This window comes from Saccopteryx leptura, chromosome 12 (genome assembly GCF_036850995.1).
Source record: "Saccopteryx leptura isolate mSacLep1 chromosome 12, mSacLep1_pri_phased_curated, whole genome shotgun sequence".
Classification (NCBI taxonomy): Eukaryota; Metazoa; Chordata; class Mammalia; order Chiroptera; family Emballonuridae; genus Saccopteryx; species Saccopteryx leptura.
In genome coordinates, this window is record NC_089514.1 from 47,122,691 (window position 1) to 47,140,973 (window position 18,283).

At 35.2% G+C, this 18,283-nt stretch overlaps 1 protein-coding gene and 1 non-coding gene across 3 annotated transcripts in view; one reads left to right on the forward strand and one right to left on the reverse strand.

Annotated features, from left to right (window-relative positions):
* MAGI2 (membrane associated guanylate kinase, WW and PDZ domain containing 2) overlaps positions 1-18,283 on the reverse strand; it is a 1,711,587-nt gene that overhangs the window by 1,490,880 nt on the left and 202,424 nt on the right. The window lies entirely within an intron of this gene.
* Positions 7,313-7,388, forward strand: TRNAS-AGA (transfer RNA serine (anticodon AGA)). Its single transcript has one exon. It is a non-coding gene; the product is annotated as a tRNA-Ser (tRNA).

Here is an 18,283-nt window from a genome sequence, read left to right on the forward strand (position 1 = left end):
CCTCCCAACATCTCCCTCCCCCCTTCCCTTCAGGTTTATCCCAGCCTATCCTCCCCTTTCCCTTTGCCCTCTTTTCCTCTGGTCCCTTTGATCCCTCCTCTGTCTCAATTCTGTTCCCAGTTCACATTGTTTCTTGGGTTCCTCAAATGAGTGAGGTCATTATACATATTATAATGATTTCCTCTTTAAAAAATGTAGTAATAAAAACAGCATTTGACTACTTGCTATTAAGAGATATCTTCTTATTTTTAAGAAGCTTATAAATAAGATTTTCAAGCAACAACCAAACCTACAGTTACAGTACTTTAGCTGTTTTTTACACAGTGTTGGCAAAGCATATTAATAGGAAATCTACTTTCTCAATAGTGCAGGGCTTGCATAAATGATAGTTTGTCATACTACTGTTAGAATAACCAAAATATCTGAAAGCATGTTGTGTGTGAAGAAATTCATAAAATAAAGTGCACTGAGTTTGGCATGAAAGAATATAGAGTATCAATCTCACTTTATTCAGAAAAATCCTTTAGGGTGTTGGTATAGTAAGTGGAGCATACAATTTACATAAACTCTACAGACTGTCATTTTTCTTATATGAACTTGTATTATTTTCTAAAAGATCATACATACTACAACATTTTTTTTTTATAATAATTTTATTTTTTTAATGGGGTGACATCAATAAATCAGGATACATATATTCAAAGATAACAAGTCCAGGTTATCTTGTCGTTCAATTATGTTGCATACCCACCACCCAAAGTCAGATTGTCCTCTGTCACCTTCTATCTTGTTTTCTTTGTGCCCCTCCCCACCCCCTTTCCCTCTCCCATTCCCCCCTCCCCCCCGTAACCACCACACTCTTATCAATGTCTCTTAGTTTCACTATTATGTCCCACCTACGTATGGAATAATACAGTTCCTGGTTTTTTCTGATTTACTTATTTCGCTTCGTATCATGTTATCAAGATCCCACCATTTTGCTGTAAATGTTCTGATGTCATCATTTCTTATGGCTGAGTAGTATTCCATAGTGTATATGTGCCACATCTTCTTTATCCAGTCATCTATTGATGGGCTTTTTGGTTGTTTCCATGTCCTGGCCACTGTGAACAATGCTGCAATAAACATGGGGCTGCAACTACAACATTTTTTAAACTACTGTTTTCAATTTAAGACAGAGATGAACTTGAATTTTCCTTAGGTACCTATATTTTAGCCTTATTATCATCATTCTTTCCACAACCTCTTTAAAATGTTACTTCAGGACATAGTCATTCAGTTCTTTTTTAAAAATATTATATTTATTGATTTTAGAGAGAGGAGAAAGAGAAAGGGTGGGGAAAGGAACAGGAAGCATCAACTTGTAGTAGTTGCTTCTCTTCTGTATGTGCCTTGACTGGGCAAACCCAGGGTTTCTAATAGGCAATATCAGCATTCAAGGTCGATGCTTTATCCACTGTGTCATTACAGGTCAGGCCTTTCACAGTTAAATTTGAACCCTATTTAAAATTGTTATTTAACCAATCAGAGTAAAGATGTCATTTTTGATAAAAATATAAAATGATATAAAGTAAAAAATATTTCATTCCTTTGTATCTTTCTTTCCCACAAAGAGACAAACACTATAAATAATTCCTTATGGTATATTCAAAATTTACTCTATAAATTTAAAAGGTTAATAAAAACATAAATTTAATAACACAAGTAGAATCATGTACATACACAGTATGGCCTAATGACCACAGGATAAATAATGTGAAAGAGAATATCAAACCTGAAGTATTTGCACTTAAGATTTTGGTAGCTATTGCTACATTGTTCTTAAAAAGAAAAAAAAAGCTGCCAACAAGAGTATATGAAAATACTTATTTATTCCAACACCAGGTCCTAGTAAACATTTATTTTTGCAAATCTTATAGATGAAAGTGGTATTTTTATGTTACTTTTAAATGAGTAGCACTGAACATCTTGTTAAGAATTTCTATTTTGCTGTTCCGGTGCACTTTCTATTCATGCCTTTGACCATTTTTCTCTTGGATTGAATCTTTTTCTATTGATTTGAGAGAACTCTTTGTATAAAATAAATTAATTCTCTATTACATGCTTTGAAAGCAGCTTCCCTCGTTTATTGTCTTTTGATTTGTGTATGGCATTTTCAACTCTATAGAAGTATTTAATTTGTATGTATAAGATGCATCCATGTTTTCTTTACAGCCTCTGAATTTGTTGAGATATGTACAAAGGCCATGTTACTGTAGTGTTTTTAAAATTTTTCCTGCCACTATTTTCTGTGTAAACCTTCCTTTATCTTTCTTTTGTATGTTGAAAACTTTAGTCTATTTAAAATTTAATTTCATATAAGGAGTGATGTAAGAATAGAACAGTATGCCTCTATAAATGGACAGGCAGCTGTTCCACGACAACTTACTTTCTGGCCTATCTTTTTTTAAAAAGATTTTTTATAATTAATTAATTAATTTTTTGTGTGTGGGAGAGACCGAGAGAGAGAGAGGAACAGATAGGGACAGACAGGCAGGAAGAGAGAGAGATGAGAAACAATTATTCTTCATTGCGACACCTTGGTTGTTCATGGATTGCTTTCTCATATGTGCCTTGACTGAGGGCCTTCAGCAGACCGAGTAACCCCTTGCTCGAGCCAGTGACCTTGGGTCCAAGCTGGTGAGCCTTGTTCAAACCAGATGATCCCATGCTCAAGCTGGCAACCTCGGGGTCTGGAACCTGGGTCCTCTGCATCCCAGTCCAATGCTCCATCCACTGTGCCACTGCCTGGTCAGGCCTGGCCTATCATAATGAACAAAAATGATATCTTAATCACAGATTTACTCCCCATACATCTATTTCTTGGGCCTCTATTCTTCAACATTAATACTTGTACCAGTGTCATATTACTTTAATTATTACATATGTGTTGTAATATATTTTCATATCTAGCAGGGATGGCCTACAAGATATTCAACAGATATAATAGAGAGTAAATACTTGAGAGACAGCTGACAGCATCTAGTTCATCCTTTAATTTACAGGTGAAGAAACTGAAGGCCTGGGAGGCTCCAAAACGTCCAGCATTTTCCAGCAGTTCATGGAAAAGTCAGAAACTGTAATAAGGATTCCCTGGCTAGAATCCGAGCACTCATTCTTCTGAGCTGTGATAATAACTGTAAACAAATATGTTCCCATAGACTTCAATACTTCTCTGATTATTCCTGATTTTAATTTTTCTGGGATTTTCTTCCTTCCTATTCCACTATTTCATTCCCTTGAAACATCAAGAGAACAATATAAGCTTGTGAAGTTTTCATTATTATGATTACCTATAAATACTTATATTCCATGAATACTAAAAGTTAAACCAAACCTATTTCCTACATCCTTTGTCATGCCATATTTATTTATTGGAATCCCAAGTGGGACTATCATGGCCTACTTATTTATTAGAATCCTATGTGGGACTATTCTAATTTTGAAAAAATATTCCCAAAGTAATGCACAATTGAACAGTAAAGTTTCTACTGATTAACTAGTCAGTTATCTGCCAGAGACAGTCATCAGCATGTTAACGAGCTCCACGGTTGACATAATGCAAGGCACTGCAAGCCTTACTGAGTGCACAAACATACTATTTAACTTCTATTAGATTTGAAAAGTCTAAAACAGTTTGTAGAACAATATGAAAATAAATAATGGTGCCTCACACAGTGATTTAGATACCAAAACTTTGTTCTTTTCAAAACAAGAGAGAAATTAGATCGTTTTTAGCTTTTTTCTGAGTTATTTTGCCTAGCATAATATTCCCAAGATCCATTCATGTTGTCATAAATGGCATTATTTTATCTTTTCTTATGGCTGAGTTGCATTTTATTGCATATATGTATATATGTGTATGTATATATAGTATATTGTATATATGTATATATGTATATATGTATATATTGTATATTATATATGTATATATGTCTATATTATATATTTGTATATATGTATAATATTGTATATTGTATATATTTATATATGTTTATATAGTATATATCATATATTATATATAGTATATGTGTATATATGTATATATTATATATAGTATATATGTATATATTGTATATATGTATATATTGTATATATGTATATATGTATATGTTATATATTGTATATGTGTATATATGTGTATATATTGTAGGTTGTATATATGTATATATGTATATATAGTATATATGCATATATATGTATATGTATATATAGTATATTATGTATATGTATATATGTATATATAGTATATTGTATATATGTATATATATTGTATATTGTATATATGTATATAATATGTGTGTATATATAGTATATTGTATATATGTATATATGTGTATATATATTTATATATGTATATATATATGTACTACATCTTTATCCAATCTTCTATAAAAAGACACTTTGGTTTTTCCATGTGTTGGCCACTGCTAATAATACTGTGATGAACATGAGGGTGATGTGTCTTTGTGTACCAATGTTTTTGAGTTTTTCTAAACCAATTTACATTCACAGCAGCAGTGAATGAGAGCTCTTTTTTCTCTCTAACCTCTCCAACACTTGTTCTTACCTGTCTTTATGGTAACCCATCAACCAGATGTGAGGTGGTATCTCGTTTTAGTTTTGATTTGCATTTTCCTAATAGGTAGTGAAAATGAGCATCTTTTCATATATCTGTTAGCCATTTGTATGTCTTCATGGCAGAAGTTTCTGTTTGGGTCCTCTGCCCATTTTTTAATCAAATTGTTTGATTGTTTGGTGTTGAGTTTTATGAATGTGTGTGTGTGTGTGTGTGTGTGTGTGTGTGTGTGTGTGTTTTGGATGTTACCCCCTTGTTTGAGCTTTTGTTTGCAAATATCTCCCATTCGTTTGGCTGCCTTTCTGTTTTGCATATGATTTCACTCAGATGTGGGATACAAAGCTTATACTTAAAAACACAGACAATAGTATGGTGGTTACTGGAGGTAGGGGATTTAAGGATAGCAGGGTGTAAAGAGGGCAAAATATACCAATGACAGAAGATGGTTTTTCTTTGGGTGGTGGGTACACAGTTAGTGCAATATAAACAAACGTACCATGGAGATGTACACCTGAAACCCATATGACCTATTAACCAATGTCACCCATTAAATTTAATTCAAAAATAATAAAGTAAAAATTGAAAATAAAGAGAAAAAAGAAAAGCAAAGTTGAGCTTAATTATTTTTAAATAGTACCAGACTAAATCAAGTTAACAGGTCAACAATTCCAGAACTCTCACAGAGAAGCAAAAACAGATGTGGAATTGAAGGTTATTAAAGTCCAGTCAGTCACTGCTTGGGGTGGTTTGATACAAAGAAGCTAGGCCATTTATGGAATCCATCATAGTCTCATACCAGTTATAAAAGTTACAGTTCTACACAATTATGCTACTACCTCGATATTTTAAACTAAATTAACAGTTGTTATATAAGGTTTGTCTAAAGAAATGTATTAAAACAATGGATCTGAACATTTTCCAATAAAGTGAATTAGCCACATGATCTATGGAAGAAAGCATTCAATTTTCCCAAAGAAAATATATTGCAAACACCTCAATAAAGGTAGTATAGGATGAGAGTTTAAACCAAAATACATCACTTCTTATCTAGAAAGTAGGTTGTACAACAATAGAATGTTAGAAAAGGTTGAACAGATTAGAACCTAGAAAAAAAAATTTGAATTGATAACTTCCACCCAAAGATACTATACTACTCTCAGAGAATTAAATTCAGGTGCTCCTCAGCACTACAGACCAATACATTTTGCCACAAACAGTTAAGTTATGATATTTTATTTTCACTTCAAGATGGGTTAGTATGTGAAACTGTTATTATAAATTGTAACTTTCAGAAATCTGGTTTCCATACTGGGAACTAATGCATCCAGTAATAATGCCATCTTTCAGTGACACTCATCTGTCCATTGACCAAAAGTTTCTCATATAAACTCTTTCAGAAGCTCAAAGTCCAAGGAAATGCTCACTTTCGTATTCATATATTTTTTCCATAGCTTTAAAATATTTCTTCATCCCACTTACAGTATAAAGTGACAGTAAATGCATACATAGAATAAGCAGTGACAACTAGAAAATATATATAATAGCATAGAACTTCCTTTTCTAACATCTGTTAAAGTTCATATGTTAAATATATTTACATATGCAATCTCCCCAAGCCTAAATCAGAAAGAGTTGCAATTCATAACATAAGTTATCCTTTAATGTGTGCTTTATAACTTGTGTATGTATAATAAAAAAAAACAAATAATGCAAAATAAAATTTACTTAAGGTTTTTCATTATGACAAAACAAAGTACCTTACAAATATTCCAGTGATGTTACATATTAAAAAAACTCAATGGTAGCAAAAGACAAAATTTTGTATCTTTGTTTATCAAATCTGAATAGTTGAGTTCCCCTTAAATTGTGTTTAGGATTTAGAGAAAACCACTGTTATCATTTGGTATATTAGATATATTTCCAGTATTTTTCTTATATTTCAGTGTTTTCATATGTGTGTCCATATATATATCTGTGTATATATAAACTTATACTACAAATACATTTTATATTATCTAGCATGTGTATGTGCTTATATGAACATGTATGTACATATATTCCCATAAAATATTATACTATCGACTTGTATGCTATTTTTAAAATGCTTTACGTTATTTCATATTATAAGTAAGTTTTAAAGTATATTTTCCAAAATTAAAGAAGTTCTGCTGATTTGTTGTTGCTACATTAAGCACAGGGTGATGGGGAAGGAGGCACTAACATGGAGATAACTTCACACTGAGAATTTAATTCACCTAAACTTCCTGAAACGCTGACCTGAAATCTGTTAATAGCTATATTTCGGCTTTTATTAATTCCTTTCATTTTGGTTTTATATTTTTTTTCCATAGCTTTGGGTGGTGGGTACACAGTTTAATTTCTATTTTGTGTCATTTTGTAAGTTAACTCAAATAATTTTTATGGCATTTTTACTTATTAATAACTTAAAGAGCCTGACCTGTGGTGGCGCAGTGGATAAGGCGTTGACCTGGAAATGCTGAAGTCGCCAGTTCGAAACCCTGGGCTTGCCTGGTCAAGACACATATGGGAGTTGATGCTTCCAGCTCCTCCCCCCTTCTCTCTCTCCTCTCTGTCTCTCTCTCTCTCTCTCTCTCTCTGTGGTCTCTCTCTCTCCTTCTCTCTCTCCTCTCTAAAATGAATAAATAAAATAAAAATTAAAAAAAAATAACCTAAGCCCTGGCCGGTTGGCTCAGCGGTAGAGCGTCGGCCTAGAGTGCGGAGGACCCAGGTTCGATTCCCGGCCAGGGCACACAGAAGAAGCACCCATTTGCTTCTCCACCCCTCCGCCGCGCTTTCCTCTCTGTCTCTCTCTTCCCCTCCTGCAGCCAAGGCTCCATTGGAGCAAAGATGGCCCGGCGCTGGGGATGGCTCTGTGGCCTCTGCCTCAGGCGCTAAAGTGGCTCTGGTCGCAACATGGCGATGCCCAGGATGGGCAGAGCATCGCCCCCTGGTGGGCAGAGCGTCGCCCCATGGTGGGCATGCCGGGTGGATCCCGGTCAGGCGCATGCGGGAGTCTGTCTGACTGTCTCTCCCTGTTTCCAGCTTCAGAAAAATGAAAAATAAATAAATAAATAAATAACCTAAAGAGAAGTTAACAAATTGGAAAGTTGATGAAAATAATTTTTTATTTATTTGAAAGTATATTTATTCATTACCACAAAAATCTCTAACTTTCTTTGTCTTTACTGCAAGTACCTATGTAGTAACAAGACGAAGCATACCCAGAGTCAGGGGATGGAACAACATTAATGAATGCTGTTGGCCACGAGAGTGTTTGAGGAGCCAGGATGCCCACCCTGGATGTTGCTCATTGAAACAAGACTATGATAACTTAGATATCATATATTTCTCTGTTCTTCTTCCCCTCCCTTTTCTAATTGCTTTGTCCAGAAAGTCTTCATATATTTATGCACATGTGACTTCTTGCTAATAAGACATTGTGGGAACTAATTTTATCATAAACTGAAGATACCTTGATTGTCCAAACCATCATAGTGTCATTTGTTCTCAGATAACCTTATAACCAACTTTTGATTACCCAGAAAAGATTACCTGATTAATGAGCAGTTAAATGAGAGAACTTCCTTGTTTTCCACATCTGATTTCCCTTCCAAGGGGAGTGGGGAGGAGTTAAATTTGGATAGCTAACACCAGCAGCTGCCCAGGTGATATAATTTGAGATAACTGGGAAGAAAGAGTCATCTCAAACATTTAAGTCATTGTTCTCCTTTATTAAAGAAGACTTCAGTATCATATTGAAATGTTTTTCTTTATAGTTAAAAGGGCTTCTTTAAAAATATAACTACCCCATAGCAATGAAACTCTTTAAACACTTGGGCAGGGTAACTATGATCAGGGCTACTACTGCTAGTTATGGGAGGCCTTCAGGCAAATTAGAGACTGTGGTAGATTTGACACTGTCAGTATGTGTGTACTAGAAATGGCATCTTTCTGATGTAGCCTTGGTCACTCACAGGGTGTCTTTGTGTGAAAGACACACTGTGCAATTCTACTCTACAGCAAAAACCCAGGCTAAAAACGGAGGTAGGGCAGGGCCAGCACGCTGGCCCTGGGTTGCCCTTCTGGTTAGCCAAGAAAACAAACACTTATAAAGTGTTTGTCTATGTTTCTAGTGGCTTATATCCTTTCTTCTCTACAGATATTAAAAATTTATTTTATCTGGAAATACTATGTAGAAAAACAAAACAAAACAAAGCAAAACAATAGGAAAATTTCAGGTTTACACACAGACCAGTATTATAAATATAATATATAGCATCAATACAGTTTAATAGTCTTCTAGTTTAAAAAGCTGAGTGCACTGGCAATGTAATTAGGAACATTCCCACTTTTTCTTAGCTTTCCTTTATAAATATATGTGGTTTTTCCGAGCACTAAAAATATTGACCTTTGGCATCTTTCATAGTGAGTTAGCCATCATAGCCAGATTTCTCGTAACTGCCCCCATCACAAAAAATATGACACCAAAATGTATTTTAATTTGGGAATATTTCAGTTTCAGATACAATTCCCATAATTGGCTTCTTTAGAATTATCTCTGGGTTTTCCTTTCATTTCAGGTGATTGGCTCAGCATTTGGAGCCTGTCACCACTTTTACAACAGAAAAAAGAAATAATCTGTAAGCTAATTTTACAGGGGTTCTCTGCTCGGGCTTCAGCCTCAACTCTGTGACACAAGACACAAATTAGATGGTGACAATGGAAGGTGTTTATTTCCTTTCAGCCCTCACGGAGTTTCACCCACACATGAAATAATGCCTTGTTTAAAAGGCTCTTAGACATGGTTCACATTGTTTTAAAAATGCTCTACCCTTATCGTTCCTAAAATCAAGGGAAATGTTGGCCATGATAAGAGAGAGGAAGAAAAATAAATTTCAATAACATTTTATTGGAGGCTGAATCCCCAGCTGGAAACTGAATTTACAATACTGGAACATAGCTTAATTAAAGGCCTATCGAGATAGAAATGATCACTTAGTAATCTGCATTTGGAAGGCATTTAATGTAGCAACCTAATGCCTAGCGGAACTTTTAAAGTAAAAGAGCAATAACTAAGAATTATTATGGATAGATAACAAAATTGGATTCTCATACAGCTGCTTTTTCTCACATTTCAATGAAACACAAACAGCTTAGAATTTCGTGGAGCAAGAACGCAATGTTTGTCTCTTCTGTGGGGCTAAGAGTTCCTCAGGAGCAAGGCTCTCGGTTCTCAGGTTCCACTTCTCTATGACCCTAATGCTTGCAGACAAATTAACACAAGTAAGTACTTAATAATTGAAAAATATAATAAAAATAAATAAGAAAATGCAAAATATATTTTAAGCTTAACCCCTTCACAAAATGCAAATCAATTGGAGTAGAGTACAAAACAGATACTACTCAACACATATTCAAGAAAATGCACTTGGATCTATGATGATAATATATAGCTCTTGATCAATTTCCTAATGAAAATGAGACTATTGGCAGAGATTAAAAAACATCTGTGATGAATTATGGTTATGACTTTTCTAAATCATTTAATAATTCACTATGGTCCTGGCCAGGTATCCTAGTTGGTTAAAGTGTGTCCTGATATGCCAAGGTTGTATGTTTGATCCCTGGTGAGGGCACATATAAGAAATGAATATACAACTAAATGGAACAACAAATCAATATTTCTCTTTCTCTCTCTTTCCCTTTCTCTATATATCTTTCTCTCCCTCTTCTTCTCTCTAAAAATTAATAAATAAAAATTAAGAAAAAGAAATATTAGACAAGAATTTAAAAAATTAATAGTATTTCACTATGTATTGATTACCCACAGGGAATCCTAGGCACCAAGGGATACAAAGATGAATGAGACAAAATGCTGTAGAGGCAAGTTTCAAAAAACAATTGCAAATATTATACCTGTGACATATAGATGCATACTTTTTTATTTGATATTGTTTGTAACATATGCCAGGGTCTCTGTCATTAGGGTATCAAAGAATATCTCTAATGACTTTTCTTTTTCCCCTGGGAAAAAAATAGCATTTTTATAGTCCTCTTTAGCATCATTCTATTTATGGTATATTAATCTAGAATATTCTACCCTGTAGCTTTTATTTCCTTCATCCTCTTTGTCCTTTATACCGTTTCCCCTGAATTTCAACTACATTTGCCATCGTTGCCATGCCCGTTTCTAGACATTACTCTTCCTACTCTACTCTGGTGTTTGTGTTCTCCATCTTCTAACGATTCTCCTGTTGCTTTTATTACTTTCTTTGTGTCTTCACAGATCCTAACACTCAATGCCTGGCTCTCTATAATTCTGGTCTCTGGATGATCTCCCTTAAAATGCTAATCAGTCTCACCTAAAACCTCTGTGCTAATTACTTTTAACTTTTTAGAGCCCCTTTGATTTAACTAGGCCTCAATGATTGCCATCTCATCTGAACACCAGTAGTACATATTGACACTTTTACACATTGAAAACTCAATTATAGAGCATTCTGTGCCATTTAAGTACATCTCCTTTGTGGATTGTCAGATGCTTGAGCCTAGGGACCATGCTCTATCCAGCCTTTGGTGAACGAGGCACCAGTAGTAAATCATTCAGTGGTAATGGACTTAAACCTCCAAGCTTGTAAATCTGGCACCTTTGACACACAGTAGATATTTAGAATCAGCCTGCCTTCTCGTCTGCCTGTATCAAGCCTTTGATGGCAACTTTTTAACATCATAATTAAGATTTCAGGAAGCCAGTTTAGTTTGCATAACCCTGTGAAAACAATTAAATTTTTATAAAGTTTTTTTTTATTGTGGGTGATTTTCTAATGATAGAAATTATAAAGAAATTTAGTAATGTGAATGTTATATTGATTTTACTATGAAGACTATTGAATAATAGAGGCAAAGCAATTTTAAAGGTTATGTCACCACCCCTTCTGCATTTTATTTATGAGAAAACACACTTTTAAATTAATTTCTTAGTTTCAAAGAATGATTTACAACCTTGAATACATGTTAGAATCATCTAGGGTATTTGAAAAATATTGATCGCTCTCCCACACATCCTCAGAAAATTATGATTTAATTAGTTTGGGGTGGAGTCATAGCATTAAAATGCTGTTTTTGCTTTTTTTTTTTTAAGTTCTGCAGTACATTTAATGAAAAACACACTGCGTTAAAACTTGTAGGCTTACTGCACAATAATTTAACCAAAAATACTAATTGAGTTGCAGTTTCAAACTACACATACAAAGATCACTGTTATGAATATTATTCCCAGATTTTAAAGTTAGCAAATATTTTAATAGTTATCTTCAAAATCACTTGAAATATATGTATTAATAATTTAACTATAATTTAAAAACATTAAGAAATAACACTGATGCATCCACTTTATGAAACATTATTTTTATTGAAATTTCTGATTAGTACTTTTATTAAGCAGCTCTTGGAGTTCTACTCTTTACCAATGGGTGGCACTAGTCACTAGTAATTTCTGTATTAAACTATATGTCAACTAAATTACACACCCTTTAATGAAATATACTGTATGTATATCTCTATTAAGACACTATTAAAAATTTCAGCTTGTGAAATTCACTTTTAATTTATCTGCATGTGTTTCATTTAAGTGCTTTTTAATTACTGGAGTACTTAGCATAATGAATGCTGAAACTATGGATTGATTTAATGCTACAATAAAAATTTTCTCCTTTAATCTTTAATTAGTTCATTGAACTTGCATCCATTTAATATAAGTGACAGGATTTTATTAATTAAAGTATTGTTTTCAAAATGGAAGAAATGCAAACCACTGAATTCCTTCTAACAACAATATCAAATGAAGGTAATGGTTTGTGAGAAATAATTTTAATGTTAAATAAAAGTACATTTTTATGTTCATGAATATATTTTGGGTTTTCTATCAGTTTAAGTAAAGATCTATGCTAATCTAATACCACAGTACACTGTTACTTCAAAAAATGCAGGCTTTCTTTGAGACAAATGATCTGACTAATTAAGAGTGCATTCATAGCCTGCTCCCATTTCTCACTCTCATGCCTGAAGACCATCACTTGAATTTACCAGTAACGGTAATCATACCAGAAAATATCATCCATGCGGTCTTCCTTCACCAAGGAGCAAGGAAGACTCTAACTCAGGGGTCCCCAAACTTTTTACACAGAGGGCCAGTTCACTGTCCCTCAGACCGTTGGAGGGCCGGACTATAAAAAAAACTATGAACAAATCCCTATGCACACTGCACATATCTTATTTTAAAGTAAAAAAACAAAACGGGAACAAATACAATATTTAAAATAAAGAACAAGTAAATTTAAATCAACAAACTGACCAGTATTTCAATGGGAACTATGTTCCTCTCACTGACCACCAATGAAAGAGGTGCCCCTTCCAGAAGTGCAGCGGGGGCCGGATAAATGGCCTCAGGGGGCCGCATGCGGCCCGCGGTCCGTAGTTTGGGGACCCCTGCTCTAACTAGTACTAATTCTGGCCTAGCTCTATTTCTAATCTGTAGGACAAAAGTTATTTAGACTGTAGACTAAAGTTGTTTTTCCAAATTTCTAAACTTTCTGCAGTTCACTAAATACTAGATAACAGTAATTACTATGGTACTTAGCTTAGGCAAGTCAATTCAGCAAATATACTTTGGGCTGAATTTAGTTCAACATATCTCTCATTTCCTAGAAAAATTATTTTAAATCATATGAAGATAATAGAGTCATATAGAGAAACATCTTCTTTGTTTTGTTTTAAAATTGGGCTTGAGATAGTATACTAAAAAAGGAAGTTTTGCACTCTGAAATACCTCTTTCAGAGACATTTAACCAAATAGCCAAAGAAAATTATTACGGACTCACTAATTCAGATTGTGGAGCTAGCCTTATTATTATTTTTATTTATTTTTTTATTTTTTTACAGAGATGGAAGAGAGTCAGAGAAAGGGATAGATAGGAACAGACAGACAGGGACGGAGTGAGAAGAGAAGCATCAATCATCAGTTTTTTGTTGCGACACTTTAGTTGTTCATTGATTGCTTTCTCTTATGTGCCTTGACGGGTTACAGTAGACCGAATAACCCCTTGCTCGAGCCAGCAACCTTGGGTCCAAGCTGGTGAGCTTTTGCTCAAACCAGATGAGCCCGTTTTTAAGCTGGTGACCTCAGGGTCTCGAACCTGGGTCCTCCACATCCCAGTCCAATGCTCTATCCACTGTGTCACCACCTGGTCAAGCTAGTCTTATTATCTTTGTATAAGGTTCCCTATATGATGGGAAAGAACTTTCTCCACTGGGAGATATGCCTGTTGTTTTCTACAAAGATTAGAGAGGAATAAGGAAGTTATAAATGTACAAACATTCTTTTGCTCTCCAGAATTTTGTGCAAGTTATTTCAAGGATAATTTAAAAGTGAGTAGTGGCAAAGTAAAGAGTGAAGTTAAAGTGGATTTTCAACTATCCATTTATACCTGGACATTTTGTTGTCAGAGTTGTTTCTAAAGATATTTTCCTTCAGAATACATGCAATAAAAATGGTGAATCCTTTTTCCATTTTATGAGAGAAAAACAGAACTTCTGTTACTGTATAACCCACTTTTTCTTCTTGCCCTCAAATTCCTGCTTTTCCCAGTGCCCTGCCAGTGGACCTGCCTGTACTACTGCCCTGTGAAATGACATATTAGACATTTTGAAAACCATTCTAATTAGGAAATCTGTTCAGCTATTTGTTTATCATTATCGACTCTTTAGATAATGACGATGCTAGTAAAACACTTCTTATTTATAGAAAAAAATTAAGGCCCTAGCCGGTTGGCTCAGCGGTAGAGCATCGGCCTGGCGTGTGGGGAACCAGGGTTCGATTCCCGGCCAGGGCGCACAGGAGAAGCGCCCATTTGCTTCTCCACCCCCCCTCCTTCGTCTCTGTCTCTCTCTTCCCCTCCCTCAGCCGAGGCTCCACTGGAGCAAAGATGGCCCGGGCGCTGGGGATGGCTCCTTGGCCTCTGCCCCAGGCGCTAGAGTGGCTCTGGTCGTGGCAGAGCGACGCGCGGGAGGGGCAGAGCATTGCCCCCTGGTGGGCAGAGCGTAGCCCCTGGTGGGCATGCCGGGTGGATCCCGGTCGGGCGCATGCGGGAGTCTGTCTGACTGTCTCTCCCCGTTTCCAGCTTCAGAAAAATACAAAAAAAAAAAAAAAAATTTGTTTTCCCTGGTTCAACCTATTGATTATAGGAGTAAACGCACCTTAACAAAGTCATAAGCCTGAGATGCAAAGGTTTTCAATCTTTCGTGTACATGGGTATCCCTTGCCAGTAGGGTTACCAGATTTAGCTAATAAAAATACAGGACACCTAATTAAATTTAAATGTCAGACAAATAATGAATAACTATTTTAGTACATTTAACCCTTCAGCAATGAGTGGGATTAGGGGCACAAATACCACCCCTCCATGCAACTGAAAATATTTGTACAACTTTCAACTAGCCCCAAATGAACTACTAATAGCCTACTGTTGACCAGAAGCCTTACTGATAACATAAAGAGTCCATCAACACATACTTTGTATGTTACATATATTACACTGCATTCTTACAATAAAGTAAGCTAGAGAAAAGAAAATGTTATTAAGTAAATAATAAGGAAGAGAAAATACATTTCCAGTACCGGAATTATTTATTGAAAAAACAATCTACATGTAAGTGGACTCGTACATTTCAAACCTCTGATATTCAAATATCAATTGTATCAGTGTGTCTCATGCAATGTTTGGGGCATACTTATTGTAAAAATAATTGCTGTTTATTGGACATTCAAATTTAACTGGGCATTCTCTATTTGATCTGGTAACCCTACCTGAAGATCTAGTTAAAGCACAGACACTTGTTTCCACTTCAAGTCTCTGATTTGGTAGGGTGTGTCCCAAGAATTTTCAAACAGATTCCCCAATGCTGCTGGATTGGGGACCACAGTTTGGAATATTAGTGCATAGTGCTTTAGAGCTGAAGCTTGCAAAATGGACTATAGTTTGAATCTCAGGTCTGTTGCTTAATACTGTGTACCCTGCATTATTTACTTGAACATTATAAACTTTGGTTTTTGTCACTAAAGAAAGATAAATATTAATAATGTATAATGATAATGAAATAACTCAGAGTGTTCAGCAAAATGCAAAGGAAGTGCTCAACAAAGGTGAAGTCACAATTTCTTCATAAGAAAAGAATTTTAATTTTTCTGCATTTCCCAAGTAATGTTACTTAGAACACTAGAACGATAGAAAAATCATTTTTTTATACAAGAAAAAATACAAAAATATTTACTATAAAATTACCCAGCATTTAAAGACTTCTCCAAGACTTAAAAATACTAATATAGAAAGTGAAACTCTTAGGCATTTTCCCAATGTATCTGACTCTAGAACAGCATACCCACTTATACTGGGAAGCAGTTTAAACACATAATTTTCCATGATAAACCTGTTATGAAATACTTCCATAGGTTATTCAAATACAAAATGACATAACAACAAATAGGGATTGCTTTTACTACATAGAAAAAATATTTCTTTCTATTATTAGTATCTAGCAAAATTCAGCTAAAACTACAATGCACTCATTCTTTCAACACATTCCTTGAACATCTAAAATGTGTAAGTAAAACTGTGTCCTGTAAGGATACAAGGAAGAGTTAGATAAATTCTGCCCTTAAGTGGCTCACTGTCTGGTACTTAAAATATTTAAACAATGAGTGCTAACCAGCGCTGCCTTAATGTCTTCTCACCTTGGTTGAACTTGAGACGGATTTCTTCCTGACTATAGACCCCCTGACCTCCATTTTCTTAGAGCATTTACTTTAGAAAACACGCAATTGTAAATTTTTCCTCTTCTCATTTAAGATGTAAATCTTCTACAACCCTAAAATCTCTTTCTAAAGGTCCTGTAGTCACCCATTTGAAATGTAATTATAGAAGTAGACATTACCCTCATCCCCCTATCTTTGTAGGACAGTAGGAATCTAACTTTAACAAATGACAATTAAACAAACACAGATGAGCCTCCCATCTAACATCCTCTAGTACTTCTCCATTAATTTACTCAAAAGTTTTAAATCCTGCCATGTTATAATATTCCATTGTAGCTGTGCACCATCTCTTCTTTATGCAATCAGCTCCTGATGGGCACTTAGGCTGCTGCTATACCTTGACTGTTGTAAATAAAGCTTCAATGAACAAAGGGATACATATATGTTTTTGAATTAGTGTTTCTGGATTTCTTCAGATAAGAACTCTGAAGTGGAATTGCTGGGCCATAAGTAGTTTTATTTTTAGTTTTTTTGAGGAAACGCTATACTATTTTCCATAGAGACTGCACCAATTTGCATTCCACCAACAGTATATGGGGACTCCTTACTGTGTGTGGATTTGTTGATGAGCACCATTCTGACTGGTGTGAGGCGATAGCTCATTGTGGTTTTAATTTGCATTTTGTTTTTTTTTCATACATCTGTTGGCCAACCGTATGTCCTCTTTAAAGAAATGTTTATTCAGTTCCTCTGTCCAAATTTTAATTGGACTGTTTTATTTATTTTTCTGGTATTGAGTTGTATGAGTTCTATATAAATTTTTAATATTAACCCCTTATTGGATGAATCAATGGCAAATATCATCTCCCATTCAGTAGGGTGTCTTTATGTTTTGTTGATGGTTTCTTTTGCTCTGCAAAAACTTTGGAATATTATTTGGCCTTAAAACAGAATGAAATCTTGGCCCTGGCTAGGTGGCTCAGCAGTAGAGCATTGGCCCAGCTTGTCAATGTCCCGGGTTCAATTCCTGGCAAGGGCACACAGAAGAAGCAACCATTTGTTTCTCTGCCCTTCCCCCTCTCGCTTCTCTCTCTCTCTCTTCTTTCTCCTCTCCTTCTGCAGTCTGTGCTCCACAAGCCCCTGGTGCTGAGGATGGCTCCACGGCCTTCGCCTCAGGTGCTAAAAATATGGCTCCAGATCACCCTCTATTGGGAATGCCGGGTGGATCCCGGTCTGGCGCATGTGGGAGTCTGTCCCTCTGCCTCCCCACTTCTCATTTCAGAAAAATACAAAAAAACAAAACAAAAACAAAAGCCAGCTCCAGTTGCAATGGAGCAAGGGCCCCAGCTGGGCACAGCATCGCTCTCTCGTGGACTTGCTGGGTGGATCCAAAGAGGGGTGCCTCCCCTTCTCTCACTAAATAGGAAAATAGAAATCTTACCATATGCAACATGGATGGACCTAAAAGGTATTATGCTGAGTGATATAAGTCAGAAAGACACATACTATGTGATTTAACTTATATATGTAGAATCTAAAACAACAAAACAAACAGAACAGAACAGACTCACAGATACACAGAACAGCTGATGGTTGCCAGATGGGAGTGAGGTTGAAGTGAGGGGATTAAGAAATACAAATTAGTATTTACAAAATAGTCATGAGAATATAAAGTACAGAATATGGAATATAGTCAATATTGTTGTAGTAACTATGATGGTGCCAGTTGGGAACTAGACTTATTGGGAGGATCATTTCACAGATGATATATGTCTGGAAACTATGCTGTACTACTAAAACCACTATAAAATAATATTAAATGTCATGTATAATTG